Source organism: Spermophilus citellus (genome assembly GCF_964194105.1).
Source record: "Spermophilus citellus genome assembly, chromosome: 2".
NCBI lineage: Eukaryota > Metazoa > Chordata > Mammalia > Rodentia > Sciuridae > Spermophilus > Spermophilus citellus.
This window is the reverse complement of record NC_138183.1, coordinates 171,966,412-171,984,953: the sequence shown is the minus strand read 5'-3', so window position 1 is coordinate 171,984,953 and position 18,542 is coordinate 171,966,412.

Sequence of the window (18,542 nt, the reverse complement as noted above, 5' to 3'; positions counted from 1 at the left end):
TCCCCTCTGTATTTATTGAAATGAATCTTACTAGTTGATATAGAATACTAATACACATTAGTATTAGCCACCTTAAAAGAAAACCCTGCAGTTGGAGAATAGTTTCATTAATGTATAGTATAGCAGTGTGTGTGTGTGTGTGTGTGTGTGTATACATGTAAGATATATATCTTACACAATATAAATATATAAAACTTACATTTTATATATATATATATATATATCTTACACTATATATATATATCTTACACAATATAACTTATGCAATAAAATATAATAACCTTTAGATGTAACTTATACAATAAAATAGTCACTTTAGGGTTCAGCTTGATAAACTTGGCAAACATACATCCATGGAATTACAACATTAGTCATGAATTTGAACATTTTATGACTGACCCTTTGTAATCAAGTTGCCAGAAATATCTGTCCCAAGCAAATGCTGATCAAATTTATATTACTTTAGATTCATTTTTATATTCCAGAACTTCATGTAAATGGAATCATATAGTATACCGCCTTAGCTCTCTGGCTACATACATTCATATAAGCATTGAGATTCACCCATGTTGTTGGATGTTAGTTTTTCCCATTTTATTTCTGAGTAATATTTCATTGTAAGGATACACAATAATTTGGCTAACCATTCATGTTCTGATGGTCATTTGGATTATTTGCTTTGAGTTATGAATAAAGTTCCTATGAATAATTGTGTACACTTATTTGTATAGTCCTGCTGTATTTATGGCCATGGAATTGTGTTGCATAGATCTTCTTTTGGGACGATTTGCTCTGGGGAGCATTGTTGATGACAACTTCTCATAACTTTGTATTCCTGCAGTGGTGTGTCATGCCAACACCAATTACCCCACCCTGCCAACAACTCTTTCTAGCCAATAATTAAGCTTAGGGCCAAGCCCATTTTTTGTGGAATGCAGGATTCCCCCAGTGGAGGAAAATTGTTGGGTATCACATCAGTTTGGAAGAGACTTTTTCACAACTTTTACTGAAGTTGTTCCAAATGAATCGTTTTGTTCACAGGTGTATGAACTGTATTATGGCCTGAAGGCTCTCACCACATAATATGTTTCTTAAATTTCTTGCACATTAGTCTGTTTCTTTTTTGGCAGTAAACTAGGAGTGGAACTAATTGTAACGTTAAAAGTTGGATTCTCTCAGAAGGGCAGATTCATTGGTGCAGTCCTTAGTCTCTTATTAGGTATTACTTGCTCCTAGATGAGGTGTACTATGACTTACCCTGGTTACAAAATCATAAGGATGACAGCCAAGAAATAAAGTGGGAATAGATTTTAAGATGGTTGCATTTTCCTTTTATATGAAATATTCTTTGCTCTTCTCTGCATATACGGGTATTAGCTTTAATGATAAGGAATGAGCCATATCTGGAGACCCAGAAGATTTATACAAATCTGAAGAGTCAAAATTCCCTTTCCTTTGTGTCAGCATCCTGATATTTCAATATAAGGCCCTGATTTTGTATAATGCGTCTACAGCGGCTAAGCATTTGAGTATCTTGATCTTTAGTTTTTTTTTTTTTTAAATACTCACCCACTCTATAAAATGAAGGCTATTTTGTATGTTACCAAAGAGACTCTCTTCTTACTTATCCATTTTGTTAATTGCCCTCAGCTTGTACTTACCTCCCTATAAGGCATCATGCAACTTGGTAACAGATATACAATTCTATTATATTTGTCATCATACCTCAATGCATTTTTTCCACCAACATTACCCCAACTCACAGCAAGTGGCAATTTTAACAAATAGGCTTCTGTTGTGTGCCAGAACCTGTCTTCACACCATGTTCCATCTTCATTCTCAGATAGTTGATGTATAACCTAGTATCCACTGCTATAAGGTTAGGCTAATTAGGACTCAATATCAAGAGGGGATTTAGGAATACTAAGGTTTTATTGGGGAATAATTCTTGTGAAAAGAAAAAGAAGTAAAACGGGATTAGGTAAAAGATGACATGAGACAACAATACAAACCTGAAGCTTCCTGCCAGACCAAAGATTCTCAATTAAAGGAATCCCATGTTGTACAGATGGCTCAATATCCTATCAATATTCTATACTATGGAATATAATAGAAAAAATTATTTTTTTCAACATGGAGAGCATATTAGTTGTCATCCAAATTCAGACCTTTCTATGGTTGATGGTTAACAGGACATGCAGTCACACTGTGAATATTAGTCAGTGTTCTCTGGAGGAACAGAATCAACAAAGTATAATTTAAAGAAGGGGATTTAATTAGGTTGGCTTACATGACCAGAAGTTGGATAGTCTACAATGGCCATCTGCAGGCTGGAGGGCTGCAAGACCCATTAGCTAGCTGCACAGTCTGAGGTTGAAAGGCCAGAACAAGAGAGATCAATGGTGCTACCCTAGACTGAAACCAAAAGCTTCTGGGGAATCACTGGCAGAGTCCACTTTGGAAGAGGGAAGAAGAAAGAGTTCGATATTCTCAGATGATCGCAGTAGCAATCAAGAACTTGTTCAAGAAGAATAGAGCTTGCATCTGCTGCTATTTCCTTGTTCTTCCAACTTTTATTTCATCCAAGCCATCATCCTATTAGACAGTGCTGCCCACGCTTAGGGAGGGTCTCCATTTCATTTGGCTATCTCACATGCCAATCATTCCTAAACAAACTTTCATTGACATACCCATAATGCTCTTAATCCTTGGCATCTCTTAATCCAATCAAGTTGACAATTCAAATTAACTATTGCACTATATCTCCAAAGCCATTGAAAAAGGAATTCCAAGGAAGGAAAATGATTGCCAAGGGAGTAAACTGCACAGAGAAAATGAAAATACATGTTATATGGAGGCTAATATTTTAACTTGATTACTTATCACACACAAAAATATCTATCTTGATGGAACCATGACTTTGAATTTCCCTCTGTTCTGAATTTAATAGTTGTCATTATTTTGGGGGTGTGGGAAAGGAAATTCAAATGTTGTGAGAAAGAAAATGTTTTTATTTATATTTTTTTTATTATTATAGCTTCTTATTTGTTCTAACTCTATTCAGTTACCAAAGCCCACCAAGCAGAGGTTCACACTATTTTTAGTTCTATTTACCTCTTGCTAGCCTTTCTGTTAGTCCTCTAGTTCAGAAAACAACACTTCTCATTCTAAATTGAGCCCATAGCCTTGAGTTATCTTATTTCTGGGTTCAGAAACTCAGTTCAGTCCAGTTGCTTTTTGAAATATAAATTGCCTGTTGTCCATGGAGGAATCCTGATATATGCAGATTCTGAAACAGCAGATCTGTATGGTTCAATGTACTGCTGGGGCTATTTCTATTGGCCCACAGATTGCACTCAAAGCAGCTGCCTTCAGTGGGCAGGTAGTGCTTCACAATCTAGATTTTCTATCCAACATTGCTGAAGTTCAGCAGCAACTGAAAATTCTGTACTGTTTTGTGTTCTGTTATTAAAAATATAAATAAAAGAAAATAATGATATTCTACTTTCTGGGTAAATTTGTATTAGATGCCACATTTTTCACTTTATATAATTTTTTTTTCTTGATAAGTCAGAACCCAGGAAAGTTGGGAAGAGCAGGGGACACAGAATCTTCAGGTAGACCATGTACTATATATTGTTAAAGTCCTGGATTTACCTATTTAAATCATAGTTCATCAAAGAAATAATATCATTTAAAATCAATAGTAAAAATAACATATTTATTCATGTTATTGATGAAAGGCTCAGATTGGTGCATGTTAAATTGCTTTAAAACTATGGGTGATGTACAAATTTAAAATATTAACAATTATAGTAGTTTTATATGGCTGTATTGTAATGCATAGAATATATGAGACATAAAAGGAAAAATCTAATACAATGTTACTGGAAGTGCTAATTTGAACTTTCTAGAAACAAATCTCATCAAGAGATTTTAGTTTTCATGTCCTAGTAATTCCTTTTCAAGAATATGTATTGTAGGAATAATGTAAATGCACACACATATCTATGCACAAAGATATTTCAAAATTATAACAAGTAAGTAAATCTTGATATGTATAATTCAAAGAGCTTTTAATGACGTATTAAAGAATTTATATTAAAGGTCATGCTTTCAAATGTAATCCAACCTCCTGATTGGAATACCTGAAAGGAATACAGGGAGATACACCTAGATCTTTACCATTTTGTGCTGAAATTGTGAGAAATGCTTTTCCCAGGTTTTAGTGTTTTTCTTTCCCTTGAACCTTCCAAATAATTATAATGAATAAGTATTCCTTTTATAAAGTTGGAAAATATAAATCAATGTTATACTTTTAAAAGTAAGTTCTCATTAAGATACACAAAATTTTTAATTCTTAAGGAAGGCACTTACTTTTGTGTTACTGTGATTGGTCAGGCATACCATGAGACAATGACTTCTAGAAACATTTTGTAGCAAACTGCAAGTGTGTGTGAATCTGCCCACCAGTAGTAGCCCCAGGTATGGATGGAGCAAGGTCATTAGTTTGCTGTACTAGGCTTTGAATGTCTTCACCTAGTAGCTCAAATAACATAACGCAGGGTTGCAATCTCTTTTCAGTAGAAATATAGGGCATTTCTCCATTAACTACTAATGAGATGTGCAGTAAACTGAGTATCCCCAGGCTTTCTGTTTTAGGGTTGACCTTATTAGTGTAGAGACAAACTATTTGAAATCTTTGGCTTAATCTATTCCTACTTCTATCAGTAACTCTTGGCAAATGATAATTATACAAGTTTCATCTTTGTTTTTATTAACCAAGTACTTTGATACAGGCATTGGGCTTAATATATATTATTTCACTTAATTCTTTTTTTGAGAGAGAGAGGAGAGAGAATTTTTTTAATATTTATTTTTCAGTTTTCAGTGGACACAACATCTTCATTTTATTTTTATGTGGTGCTGAGGATCGAACCCAGCGCCCTGCGCATGCCAAGTGAGCGCATTACTGCTTGAGTCATATCCCCAGCCCTATATTTCATTTAATTTTCAAAAAATCCTATGAATATTTATTTTTCTTTGTTTCTACATGATCTATAACTAAAGAAACTCATGTGAAGTTAGATTTGTCACCTTAGATGAGTTATTAATCAATCACTATTTTGGAATGTTTACTTAAATTTGGCCATATACTGCCTTTATTCATTGACTCCATACACAGTGAGCTATAATCTGAAATGTTATATAGGAGTAAACAAAGCTGAAATCTGACTTAGGAGTATAATAAGTGGCCAAGTTTCATCCGATCACAAGCAGCTGGTTTTCAGCCTCATAGGCAGGCACTCATTACACAGTGCTCAGATAAGGGACAGTAGTAGTTATTCAAGTGTTTTCTCTGCTTTGTGTTCAGCCTTTTAAAGCTTTTTCTTCCCACTGCTGGGTGGAGTTGTCTGAACGTCTCCTGGTTCAGGATGCTGTCTGATTCATGAATCTTTTTTTGCTCAATTAAACTCCACTAAATGTAATTTATCTAAAGTTCTTTATTTAACAAGAACCTCAGTACAGTGGTCTGTCATTTTCCAGAAGGAAATACACTCCAAGACACCCCAAGGATACCTGAAACCATGGATATTATTGAACACTCATTACCAGTTTGTTTTATATAGACATACCTATGATAAAATTTAATTTATAAATGAGGCACAAGAAATTAAAAACAATAATTGAGTACTATATGTGTAGATCAGCGGTAGAATTTTTGCCTTGAATGCAAAGGCCCTTGATTTGATATTCAGCACTGCAAAAAGAAAAAAAAATATATTCATATATAATATATATGAATTATATATAATATATATAACCTTTAATTGCATATATATATATATATATATATATACACACACACACATACATACATACATACAACCAATAAATTTAAAATAGGTAAACTACAATGTAATAAATGTTTATGCTTTGGGCCATTTATAAAGAAAATGAGAGTTATGCAATACAAAAACAATGACAGCTGATTTAACAAGTAAGACAACTATTCTTGAAAAGGAATTACTAGGGCATGAAAACTAAAATCTCTTGAGATTTGTTTCTAGAAAGTTCAAATGGATAGGTAGAATATACAGTGTGGATTTGATGAACAAAAGGATGGTTTGTGAACTGGTCAGTAAATGATGTGGTGACACAGGATTTCATCATGCTAAAACAGAATAGTCTGTAATTAAAAACTTAACTCTTTTTCTAGAATTTTTCCCAAATAATTTTGGGTTAAGTTTACTGCATGTAATTGAACCACAGAAAGTAAAACCATGGACAAAGGGGATTATTGTTTAAGAAATCTTTAAATCCTTATTTTTCAGTTCCTTCTGACAATACAATTGTTGCTCAATTTAGTCAAGGTTCACTCAAAATCTAAACTGGGATTGTATATGTGCAGACTGGAGGTTGTTGGTTTCTTTCTGGTAAGGCTCGCACAGCAGGAAGAAGCCAAGACTGATATCTGGTCAGATATGTATGAATACTGACTGGTTCTTTCACTCACTACACTGTGACTAGAGCAACTTATCCTACTACTAGAATTTAATTTCATCCTCCATAAATAGAAAATATGTTTTTATAATAATTTAGAAATGAATAGGACGAAGTGTATAAAATGACTATAATATTTATAAACTTCTTAGTTCTAATTCTTTTCATAGTAGAGGTTGCATTTTTGTCACCAGTTCTTTTTTTTTTTTTCTGCTTCTGGTAGACATGTTATAATCTCCAAACCTAATTTCTGATATCTTGCTTTTCTGTGAAATTTTCCAAGCAGTTCTGTGGTATGTTTGAGGCTGTAATGTTAGGTAGATCTAAGTTTATTGTGACTCTGTTCATTTCTCTTTTGTTGGTGCTGTTGCTATTATTGTTGTATGAGGATTGAACCAAGGGTGTTCTGTTGCTGAACTACATCCCCAGCCATTTTTATTTTTTATTTTGAGACAGGGTCTAAGTTGCCCAGGCTGGTTTTAAACTTGCAATCCTCCTGCTTTAGCCTCCCAATTTGCTGGGATTATAGATAGGTGTGCACCACTGCACCTGGCTCATTTCTCTTTTCATAATGTATACTATGCCTGTCTCTTCTGAAATATTTTGCATTAAAAACCTTTTAGTGTCATTGATATGCCATTCCAGCTTTCTTTCAGATATCTTTGATATATTACTTTTGTTCTTGTGTTTTTAATATTTCCACTGTATATTTACTTAATACTTTATGTATTTTTTGAACTTTATTTTTATTTTTTTAAAAAATGTATCTGATCACACATCTAGAATATCCAGAAACCAGAACACTAAACACAGTAAATGCCATTGAGGATATGGAGCAACAGGCATGTAGTCCTTGCTGTTGAGAATCCAAAATCGCACAGCCATTTTGAAGAAAGTTGGAAGGTTTTATTTTTTCTTCTTTTTTTTTTTTTAAACAAGAAAACTTACCCTGATATATGACCCAGCAATAATGTACTTTGCTATTGCTCCAAAGGAGTTGAAAACGTTTATTTATCCCCAAACCTGAATCTGGATATTTATGATACTTTTATTCATAATTGAAAAAACTCAGAAGCAAACAAGATTGATCATTCTGCTTTAAAATGAAATGAACTATTGAGTCATGAAAAGATAAGAAGGGCTGGGCATGGTGGCTCATGCCTGTAATTCCAACTCTAGAGGATGAGGAGGATTACAAGTTAAAGACCAACTTCAACAACTTATCCAGGTCCTAGCAACTTAGTGAGATTATTTTCTCAAAAAAGGAAAAGGTTTAGGAATATAGCTCAGTTGTAATGTGTCTCTGAGTTAAATCTGTAATACTAAAAGAAGCCTTAAATGCATATTAAGTGATATTACATACTGTATGTTTTGAACTATTTGACATTCTGAAAGAAGCAAAACTATAGAGAACAGAAAAATTATTAATGATTGCCAGCTTTATGGATGAGGAGCAGTTGAAAATGCAGAACATAGAAGATTTGAGGAGGATGATTATATTCTTCATTATATCACAATGAATATATACCATTACACATATGTTCAAAAGAATAGGATGTATAACACAAAGAGTGGCCCCCTAATGTTAGCTGTGGCTTTTCGGTGGTCGTGAGGGTCAATGAAGGTTGACTTTTAACAAGTGCACCACTCTGATGGGAAATGTTGACAATGGGGCGATTATAGATGTGTGAAGGCAGCAGCATTTGAGAAATGTCTGCACTTTCTGCTCATTTTTTATGTGAATATCACTCTGTTCTTAGAAATTAAGACTAAAATATATTCATGTGCGTTTGTCTTCATGAGTGATTTAGGACTTTACTATAAAAATATTAGGATTTATTTCCCATTTTATTTATGCATTCTATTTTTCTTTTTTCTTTCTATTGATAGAAAAAATGTTCTTATTTAACATTTAATAATTCTATTTTCTCAGGATGTTGCTGTTAAAGACCGATGTTCACTTGTTTGTTTTTAAATTTTTTTTATTTATATATGATAGCAAAATGTATTTCAATTTTATTGCACATATAGAGCACTATTGTTCATATCTCTGGTTGTATACAAAGTATATTCACACCAATTCATGTCTTCATACATGTATTTTGGATAATAATGTTCATCACATTCCACTGTTATTTATAACCTCAAGCTTCCTCCCTTCCCTTCCAACCCCTCTGCCCTATCTAGAGTTTATGTTCACTTGTTTTCTGCAAATGCTTTCTTAAATATGTAACTTTATATCTCTTGCCTCCTACCAAGACAAATACTTCATTTTTTTTCTCATGTCTCCCTTTTTCTCCTCCATTCCTAGTCACCCAAAGTTCTTTGTCTTCAATGTTATTTATTATACATATTTTCATTTTTCTCTTTGGTCTTAATTTCATTTATCAACAATGATGAAATACACCAAAATATCAGAACACCCTAATTTCTACCTATCTTGAATTTACTCTTAAAATGTTTTACTACATCAAAAAAAATATTGGTACAAATTTGCTTCACTTTTTCTTCAATACAAGAGTTCCATTTTTTTTTTCTAATGTCTAGGGTCTCTAGTGGCAACTTTTACTGATTTTTCCTTTGTAAAGCCACTTTGTTGAGGTATGAGTAACATGTATAATAACTACATATTTAATATATGCAAGTCAATGAGTTTGAGGATAACTGTATTGCTGAAAAACCATAATATCAATCATAATAAGCATTTCTATTACCTTTTAAAGTTTTCTCATGCCCATTATTATTACTTTTTTATTCTGATTCTTTTTCTTTAGTAATAAACTGGTTTTTCTCTTAGAAACATAACTTTTCTTGTATTTGATATATTAAAATATTTCCTTATGTGACTAAATTTGAACTTTTCCCTTTTACTTGGAATGTCAATCTGAGATGTTTTTATTTTTATTTTTTTGTACCTGGGATTGAACTTGGGGGCACTCAACCACTGAGCCACATCCCCAGCCCTATTTTGTATTTTATTTAGAGACAGGGTCTCACTGAGCACCTTGCCATTGCTGAGGCTGACTTTGGACTCATGATTCTCCTGCCTCAGCCTCCTAAGCCCCTAGGATTACAGGCGTGCACTACTGTGCCACCTGAAGTCTTTTTTTTTTTATTATTATTCGACATTTTTGTCAGTCTTTATATCTCTTATGTAATATCCAGTTTCAGTTTGAGTTTTATCTCCCTTTATGATATAATGCCTGAGTATACTGATGGTTTATATTCTGACCCCTTCTTTAGCTCTCATTTATACATGTGCGTGTGCAGACACACACACAGAGCCATCCATGTACACCCACACAGCCATCTATATCCTTGAGTTTCACATCCACAGACTCAACCGACTTCAGATTAGAAATATCTGTGAAAATTTTTCATCTGTGCTAAATGTGTATATTAATCTTTCGACATCATTCCCTCAGCAATACAGTACTACTATTTGCATAACATTTCATTGTATGAGGTATTATAAATAATCTAGAGTAGATTTAAAGAAAACAGGCTGTGTTGGTAGGTTATATGCAAATACTATGCTATTTCCTATAAAGGATTTGTGCATCTGCTGGTTTCAGTATCCATGGGGATCCTGGAATCAATCTTCTCCAGATATTGAGGGATGACTGTGTGTGTGTTTACATGTGCATATGTGAGTAGGTAGCAAAGCAATAATCTCTATCTTTTTTTATGACTTTTGGATAGAGCTTCAATCTGTTCTTTTAACCTGCTATTCATTTTTTTTAAGCTGGATTCCTCTGCATACTTATCCAAATAAAATAATTCTTCATTTCAATTATATATTTTATACTGAATATTACACTTTATCTCAGTTATTTTTCTTGCGACACAATGCCAATATATTCCCTTATTTCTATTTTAATATCTATTATACACATTCTAAATTATTGGTTGCTGTGTTTTAAATAGTATGCTTCTTTTGAAGAAAGGTGCTCCTTTTGAGCTTCCAAATTCCTGTTCCTCTAGGAGTATCCACTGCTCTCTTTTTGGTTATGTGCACTAAGGAAGGACCCAAATCTAGGCCCACTTATGTCAGTTCTAGGGGACTTAAGCATAATGCAGAAAGCCCAATAAAAATACAAGTTCAATTTTGATAATTTCCATTTCTTATCCCCTCATGAAAAAAATATCTGGGATAACTTTAAGTCTTTAAACCCTAAGCAACATTTTTATATTAAGAGGCAGCTTGCATAGTTGGTGATAGAAGCACAGGGAGAAATGGTCAGTTCACGTTTTTTTCATTAGCTTCTTCTCCATACATGTTTTTTTTTTTTTTTTTTTGGCCCTTACCCCAAGGACATCTATCCTGCAAATAGTCTGGCCTAGCTAATTCCTTCAATTAAGGAATAAAGTTGGTTTCGAGGTTTCGAGGTAATATGGGGGTGGCAAGATAGAATGGGAGAGTGAAGAATTTTTAAAGCTCCTTCGTGACCATTTTTCATTACCTCATCCTCTCTCTTCTTCCATCATTCACTTTTCCTTTCCAAAACCTTTTGACAGCTACAGCAATTAGTTCAACCTAGCCTTTAGTCTCTCCAACACTTGTCAGGCATTTTGTATAACTTTTATTTATTGTTATTTATAAACCTACTTATCCCTTTCTGCTCTGTAGTTTCTTCAGAGATAATTTTGGAAGCATTGCAGAATTGCCAGTTTACCTTCTTAATGGGAAGCAAAGGGCTCTGGAACACTTTTAGTGGATGTGTTGATGTCAGTAAGTACCTGCTTGTCATCTGCTGCTGGGTGTAACTAGTTTCCATACCATATCCTAACATTCTCATCTCTGCCAGTTTCTTCTATCAGCTCTCACCCATATAGCAGTCTTCAAGGAAAATATTTGCAAAATATATTTTAAAGCTTATTTAACAATGAACTGGAGTAGGGTTGAGCTATATTTTGTAATGACTAGAACTGTACCCATTTCATTTGTTAATTCTCCTTGGGTGACAAGGAGGGATAGTGAGAGGAATAATACCAAGATTTGCTGCTTATTCACATTTTTTAAGTACACGTGTGTGTGTGTGTGTGTGTGTGTGTGTGTGTGTGTGTGTGTAATGTAAATAACTTGTTGTGTATCAGGATCTGGAGTATAGAGCATAACTATAACAAAGTATATAGTTTCTGATCCAGTTTCTTTCTTAGTACCATAGACTCAGAAAACATTTGGGCTTATAGGAAAATCTTGAAGAATTAAAGGATAAAGCAGAAACTGACATTCAGAAATACAAGACAGATCTGGTGTTTATTTTCTGTGGGAATTTTTGAGTGAGAGGAATGATTTGCCTGAGTGTTGGGGTGTTAAATCCTAATCAGCTCCTGTGTGCACACAAAAAAAGAGAGTAACAATTGGCAAATGTCTAGCACAGCTGCATTATTGCCTATAAAAAATGGGAATGAAACAAACTCATATCCAGGGTAAATGAGATAGTGAAGGCCTTAGACTGATGTCTCCAAAAATGATTTTTAGTCATCAGTAATGAGAAAAGTGTCTAAATGGCTTTTCCTTAAAGCCATTTGAAATTTATGTGGTTTGACACTTAAAATTTTTTAGAAGCCTCTAAAATAGAATAACATATCCAAACTATGAGGTTAAAATATACCACAGCCCAACCTATAAATTCTTGTCAAGTAAGATTTATTTTAGAGCAACATCTCAAATTAAGTGCTAGTTTAAGCTCTTTAGTTGTTCATAGAATAAAACATTAAAATCATCAAGGAAATATATAATCGACACCCTTAAGATTAAAAGTTTACTTAGGAATACAGCGGAGCCTGTTATTGGGTATTGGGATGTTCACAACAAACATATTTGCATATGGCACTAAGATTTGCTCAATGATTACTTTTAACTATGGTTCTATGTTCAAAACTTAGTAATGTTAATATCCATTTGTTTTTTAAATTTTAAGCTAAGCTCTGTTTTATAAATGTTTCATCACCTGTTGCTCAACTTAATAGTGTACCTTCAGGTACATGGGATTTTTTAAAAATGATAATTCTAAGTCGGTTGACATTAAAAGAGTTAAAGTTGTCCACAATGAAAAACTTTTCAAAAATAAATATTCTGCCTTTATTGATGGCATTTAAAATTTATCATATCAATTTCAAAATTTCTTGGAAAGTACTTCATTTTAAACCACTGTGAACCCTACAAAAAGGATGTTATCATGTTATTTTGAAACATATCCTTTAAAAAATAACTTATAGATAAGTTTTGATCTTTTTTCCCCAGAAAAGGGACTTGCAGCTTATTGCCTTTCTCCCTATTTTTTTCTGATTTTTCCTTAAGTTATTAATACATATTTTTTTCTTTAAAATCCTAGATATAGTTTAGCTCATTTCAAGCTTCCCAGATCTATCTTTTGCTTTCTGGCAGCTGTCATAACCAATTTCTCTTCCACTCAGTAGAGATGCAGACATTAAGGAGCACTGAGTTAAGCCACTGCTTTCTCCACCCTGGGGATTGTGGTGACAGATGCTCTCAGGGAAGGGTGTGTGTGTGTGGAGCTGGGGACTTCGACCTCTGTAGGGTTCTTCTTATGTAAACATGCTCCTGGCACAGGTTCAGAGGCTCCTAATATGTTTAAAGCAAGCCTCCCAAAATAAAGCCCATATTTGTTTGAGAAAAGACTGAATGTAAACAGAATTATAATTGGCCAATCGATTCATTTAACAAACATTTATGTAACACATAGTCTTCCAATAACTACTCTATCTCCCAAGCCCTAGCAGTCCTGTGGTGCATCCCATGTTGCACAGGGTACTGTTCCTACCATCAGGGAGTCTCTGGTAATGAGTAAGGCAGATGAACAGAACATTTGTAATAAAGTTTAGATAGAAATTCAGTGAGATTTGGCATTAACTACCTTGTTCAGTTTCTTGAGGATAATAGAATTTAATAAAATATTAAAATAAAAATGTTACTCCGGTGAAGTAAAATCTTCAGATACTTTCAGCATTTACTAATAGAAAATCCACATAGTGAAGTGTGGTCTTATTTTTAGACTTGACCATTAATCACCCACAGATTGTGGGTTCATTCCTAATGTTGACTCTTTATATTTGCTAGTGCTTTAAAAATACTCAGTTGATATTCAATACAGACCTGTATAGACAGCAGCAGGAATGGAGCTTGTAATTAGGGACGGTGGCTTTGCAGACAGATTATCTGGTTCAAAGCCTAGTTCTACCTTTTATTGCCATGCTTAACTTGAACTGTCTTAACCCCTTCTTGACTTAATATTATCAGTCATATTTCTAGATAAGCAAATTTATCAGTCATATAAGGGTGTTGTATTAAATTAACCAATATATAGAAGAATAGTCCCCATCATCTGAACTATTCCCCTATTCTACCTAAAACCTGTTCTCTAGGTCCAACAGCCAGTATAAGTTACATTGCAATAACTTCACTGCTTATTCTGGTAATTACCTAGTTCTCTGATTTCTCTCTCCTTTTTTTTTTTTTTTTTTGGTACCAGGATTGAACACAGGGACACTTGACCACAAAGCCACATCCCAGCACTTTTCTTTATTTTATTAAAGACAGGGTCTCTATGCATTGTTTAGGGCCTCACTAAGTTTCTGAGGCTGGGTTTGAACTCAAGATCCTCCTGCCTCAGCCTCCCAAGTTGCTGGGATTACAGGCATGCACCATGGTGCCCAGCTCCTCTGATTTCTCTTAAACACTACAAACTAATTGCTTCTATAATGGAATGGTCCTTCTTTACCATATACCTGTGATCTCTGTACCTATAATTCAGTTATGGTCTAGCACTTTGTGTTGTAATTGAACATGTTAAATCAATTGTCATATAAAAAGTTCAGAAAGATGTATGTGTGGGAATCATGATGTTTTGGTAACAGTAATTAGTGCTCATATCTGATTCAATTTAGAAAAATTTTGGAACACAAAGACAGGTGAAATAATACCAACACTAAAGAATATGTATTTGTCTTCTTTAGGGCTTTTGAAGAACAATTTAACTTAAAATTTAATCTCAGAAAAGAGTATAAATTTAGCCATCTCTTGTCAATTTGTCAAGATCTACATTGTTAAGATCATCCAAGAAGGGGAGCACTTATTAATAAAGGTCATCATAGACTTATACACTTAATTTGTGATCAGATGTTATAGTTGCATCATTTGATTTTAGGTAGTTCAGACATGATATGTGAAATTTTCAAGTGTGAAATGCTGAATATATCTCTTCCCTGTGATAATTATTAGGTTCACAAGTGAAATTATAGAGCTTAAAAGCAGTATATAACAAAAGTAATTGTTATTTATGACCCATATTTTTTGTCTGGATCCATATTATATAAAAACATATTACACATACTATTATATATTGTGGTCTCTTATAAATCACATTAAAGTCTTTTGATTTCTATAACCATGGTTTCCTAAGGTCTGTCTTTTTACTTTCTGTATTGTGGAGTCTTGATTTCGGTTCATTTGTGCACCATTCCCCTTTTCAGATTTTATTAGCCTTTTTTGGTCCCTTTATTGTATACCTTTTACTTCTTAGCCAATGACCTAGGTTTACTTATGGCCTTATAGTTATCTCTTCATTTTTGTTTTTAAAATTCCTAATCATAATCTACCTCTACTTGTTTCTAATTATTAACAATTATTCTTACTTACAGTACATTAATACTTTTTTTGCTTCCTTGTGTCATCCCTATTGTGGTTTCAACCAGACAGTAAGTAGTTTTGTAAAAACTCATGATTTTCCTCGATATCATTACTATGGTCCAATTATAGCAAAGTGGTTTTTAAGGCTAATAGTTGTTTAGGATATCTTCACTGTTTGTTATCAAGATCATATTGATAATAGGTGTTGCCGTTTAGGGATAAGTTTTGAATCTTTACTTTTCATTGCATGTTGATATTTTGATATAGAATATAAAAGATATACAGAAATCTCTTTTAAATTCCAGTTTAATTATTCAAATCCACACTAAATTAAAAAGCATGGAAATATATTGGTAGATTTCTGATTATTATTTGATTATCACATTATACATTCTTGGTATATAATAAATTTTGAAAGTTATTTATGGGTTACAAATAAACTTGTATATGTTAATTCTTTCATTCTAAAAATATTAATGAAATCTTTTGCAAACAGTTGTAAATCATTAGCTGACATTACACTTGGTGATATAATTCTAATGATCTGTTCATGTATCATCTTGTGAATGATAATAACCTTTTAAAATACTATTAAAAGTCAAGAGAAAGAACTTCTAATATATCCTTTTTCAGGGGAAGGGATTTTATAATTTTGAATGGAGGTCATAACTAACTAAGGTGAATTGCAGGTATACCAAGAAAACATTGAGGAGGTGAAGGAGAGTATTTCAGACTGACATTAAAGTAAAATCTATGTCAGGGAAGGTGTGGTGAACTATGAGCAGATCAACAGCATGAAATGCTGGATTGATTGGCTTTGGAGGCAAGTTTATCTGCATTTTTACCATGAGAGATGGGCTAGGGAGGAGAACATATATTTGGATTAAGATTTCCAGAACAAGAGAAATGTTTAGATCCAATGTTAAAGTTTTAAGTTTGATTCGCTTAATAATTAACATTTATCATGTTTTTATTCTTTGCCAATAATTCCATTTTATAATCCTATTTATTAAGGAGAATCTTATAAGACTGGTTGTAATGTCATTTCTATTTTATCATGAGGAAACTGAAATTTATCAAATCAATGAACTAGAGTCACAGAATTTGAAAAGAGATTCAGAAACACCAAATCTAATTCAGACCACTTCTATTTCTATCTATATCTACATCTGTATCTAAATGTCTATATTTGTATTTTTCAAGTTTAGATTATAGTGAAACTTCTTTTTCTTTTTTTTTTTTTAACGACAGTGAATCCTCTGGGCAACAAAATAGGCATAGTGTTTTTCTTTGTCTAATATTTATTTTTTAGTTAAAGTTGAACACAATACCTTTATTTTATTTATTCATGTTTATGTGGTGCTGAGGATCAAACCCAGGGCCTCACATGTGCTAGGCGAGCGCTCTACCACTGAGCCACAACCCTAGCCCTATAGTGAAACTTCTTATGTTGAATAAATATATTTCTAAATGTGATACATAAGGAAACATGAAATTTCAGCTTTGGGTATGTTAGCTATTAAAGACTGATCTTGAGCCCTTGAGTGGGCATAGCTAAGATATGGAATTGATAAAATCATGCAATTGTAGACATGTCCTTTGGTGTTGGAGCCCAGATGCACATTTTTTTACCAGATCACTGGCCCTATTTTTAATTTAGGTATCATATTAATAAGATAAAGGATTGAAAGGAAATTCACCACTAGCTAATTACATGTCTAATTCAGCAAACTGGCCTTAGATTAACTTGATCAGAATTTTAAAAATTAGTAATACATGACTCTTTCCTTCTACTTACAGTTTTACACATTCATGTTGAATTAACCTGAAGCCACCCTTCATGGAAAAGATATCTAGTTTTTTTAAGACTGAGTAAAGCCCATAACTGCATGTGTATAGTTTGTGAATTCTACATGTAAATCCCAGATATCATTTAATGCTACCCAAACTCCACTAGTCAGAGGAATGCTGTATGAATATATTTATTCTTTCCATGTTCCTTTAAATTGTCCTCTTTTTATCCAAAGTCGCTTTTCTTGTAAGTCTCCAGTGTTGATTCAGAGAACAGCAGTGTCAGGACATGTTTTGCCTACAGCTTTGCTTATTCAAGATTATAAACACAAGACAGTAAACTTGAATCTCAAATAACAGGAAGAGCAGAAAATTATGTATAAATTATACATATAAACTACTTGGTTTCTACCTCAGGAATATTAACCTAGATAAATATGCAGCGATGAGTGACACTAGAAATGTACCTGTCATAAAATGGGGGACAAATGCTTTCACATCTGTCATGGAAAGAGACTTTTTATCAGGTTTCTCAATAACAATCTAGAGGAACACCAGGGAGTGATTTGGGTAAGGTTGAAATGCTATATCAACAGTGGCAGCTAACGACATAGCAAGTTCAGGCTGGACAGAAAACAGGAACATATCTTAGGAGGCTATTTTGAAGTTACGTTGCTTGTAAGACATATTAGGCATAATGATGGAAAGCTCTTTCCATGCCCCAAGGATAACTGAATTAAATAGTCATAGACATCAGATGTGAAAAATCTCCATTAAGGTCATCTCATTCATTCCCTGACAACAGAGTATTGTTCCCTATAGCATATTTTATAGCACAATGGAATAATGTTTGGAAAAAAAGACTAAAAAGCTTTTCCCCAGTCTACTCTAGATAATCATTGCAAATTAGAAGCTCTCAAACCACTCATCCTGTACTCTATCCTAGTTAGCAAATTAAAATGATTAATAGGTTTGGAGGCTCCAGGTCTAGATAACAAAGGAGGAACTGTGAATTATATAGGGTAAGGCATTGATTTAATGAAAGGAACTCAATGTGAATGACAACAATAACAGAAGAGTTGCACACAAAAGATTCCTTCTAGGTGAATATGGAGGTTCATACACCTATAAGAGCTTACCTGGAGTAAGTATTATTTAAGCCCCAGCTTGCAAATTGCTCAAGTTGAAACATTTAGCACAGGGCTTTAGAGGGAAGAAATGCTTTATTCTCTTGCTTGAGAGTTGTGTGCCTGTAATGAAAAGATCTCTTAAAGTGTCCAGAGCATTAAGACTTGAATAACTGTGCATCTCCTAAAGGGCAATTACCATGTTCTGATTGAGTGTAGAGTATTCTGATATCTGGGGGTGGAAACTTACATGCAAAGGGCAAAGTACAATAAAATGGGCCAGGAAGTGACTTTCAGTGCTTTAAGATCTGGCTCTAACCTCAGTTTGCTTTTCCAAGAATATGTTTCCATTTTAAATCTCATTTTTTCTAACCTTTAGTCATAGTTATTAAGCATTATAAGCCACAGCATCTGGAAAATTATGTTTTTTCCATAAATTAAAAAAAAATGCTAAGAAGAAGGAA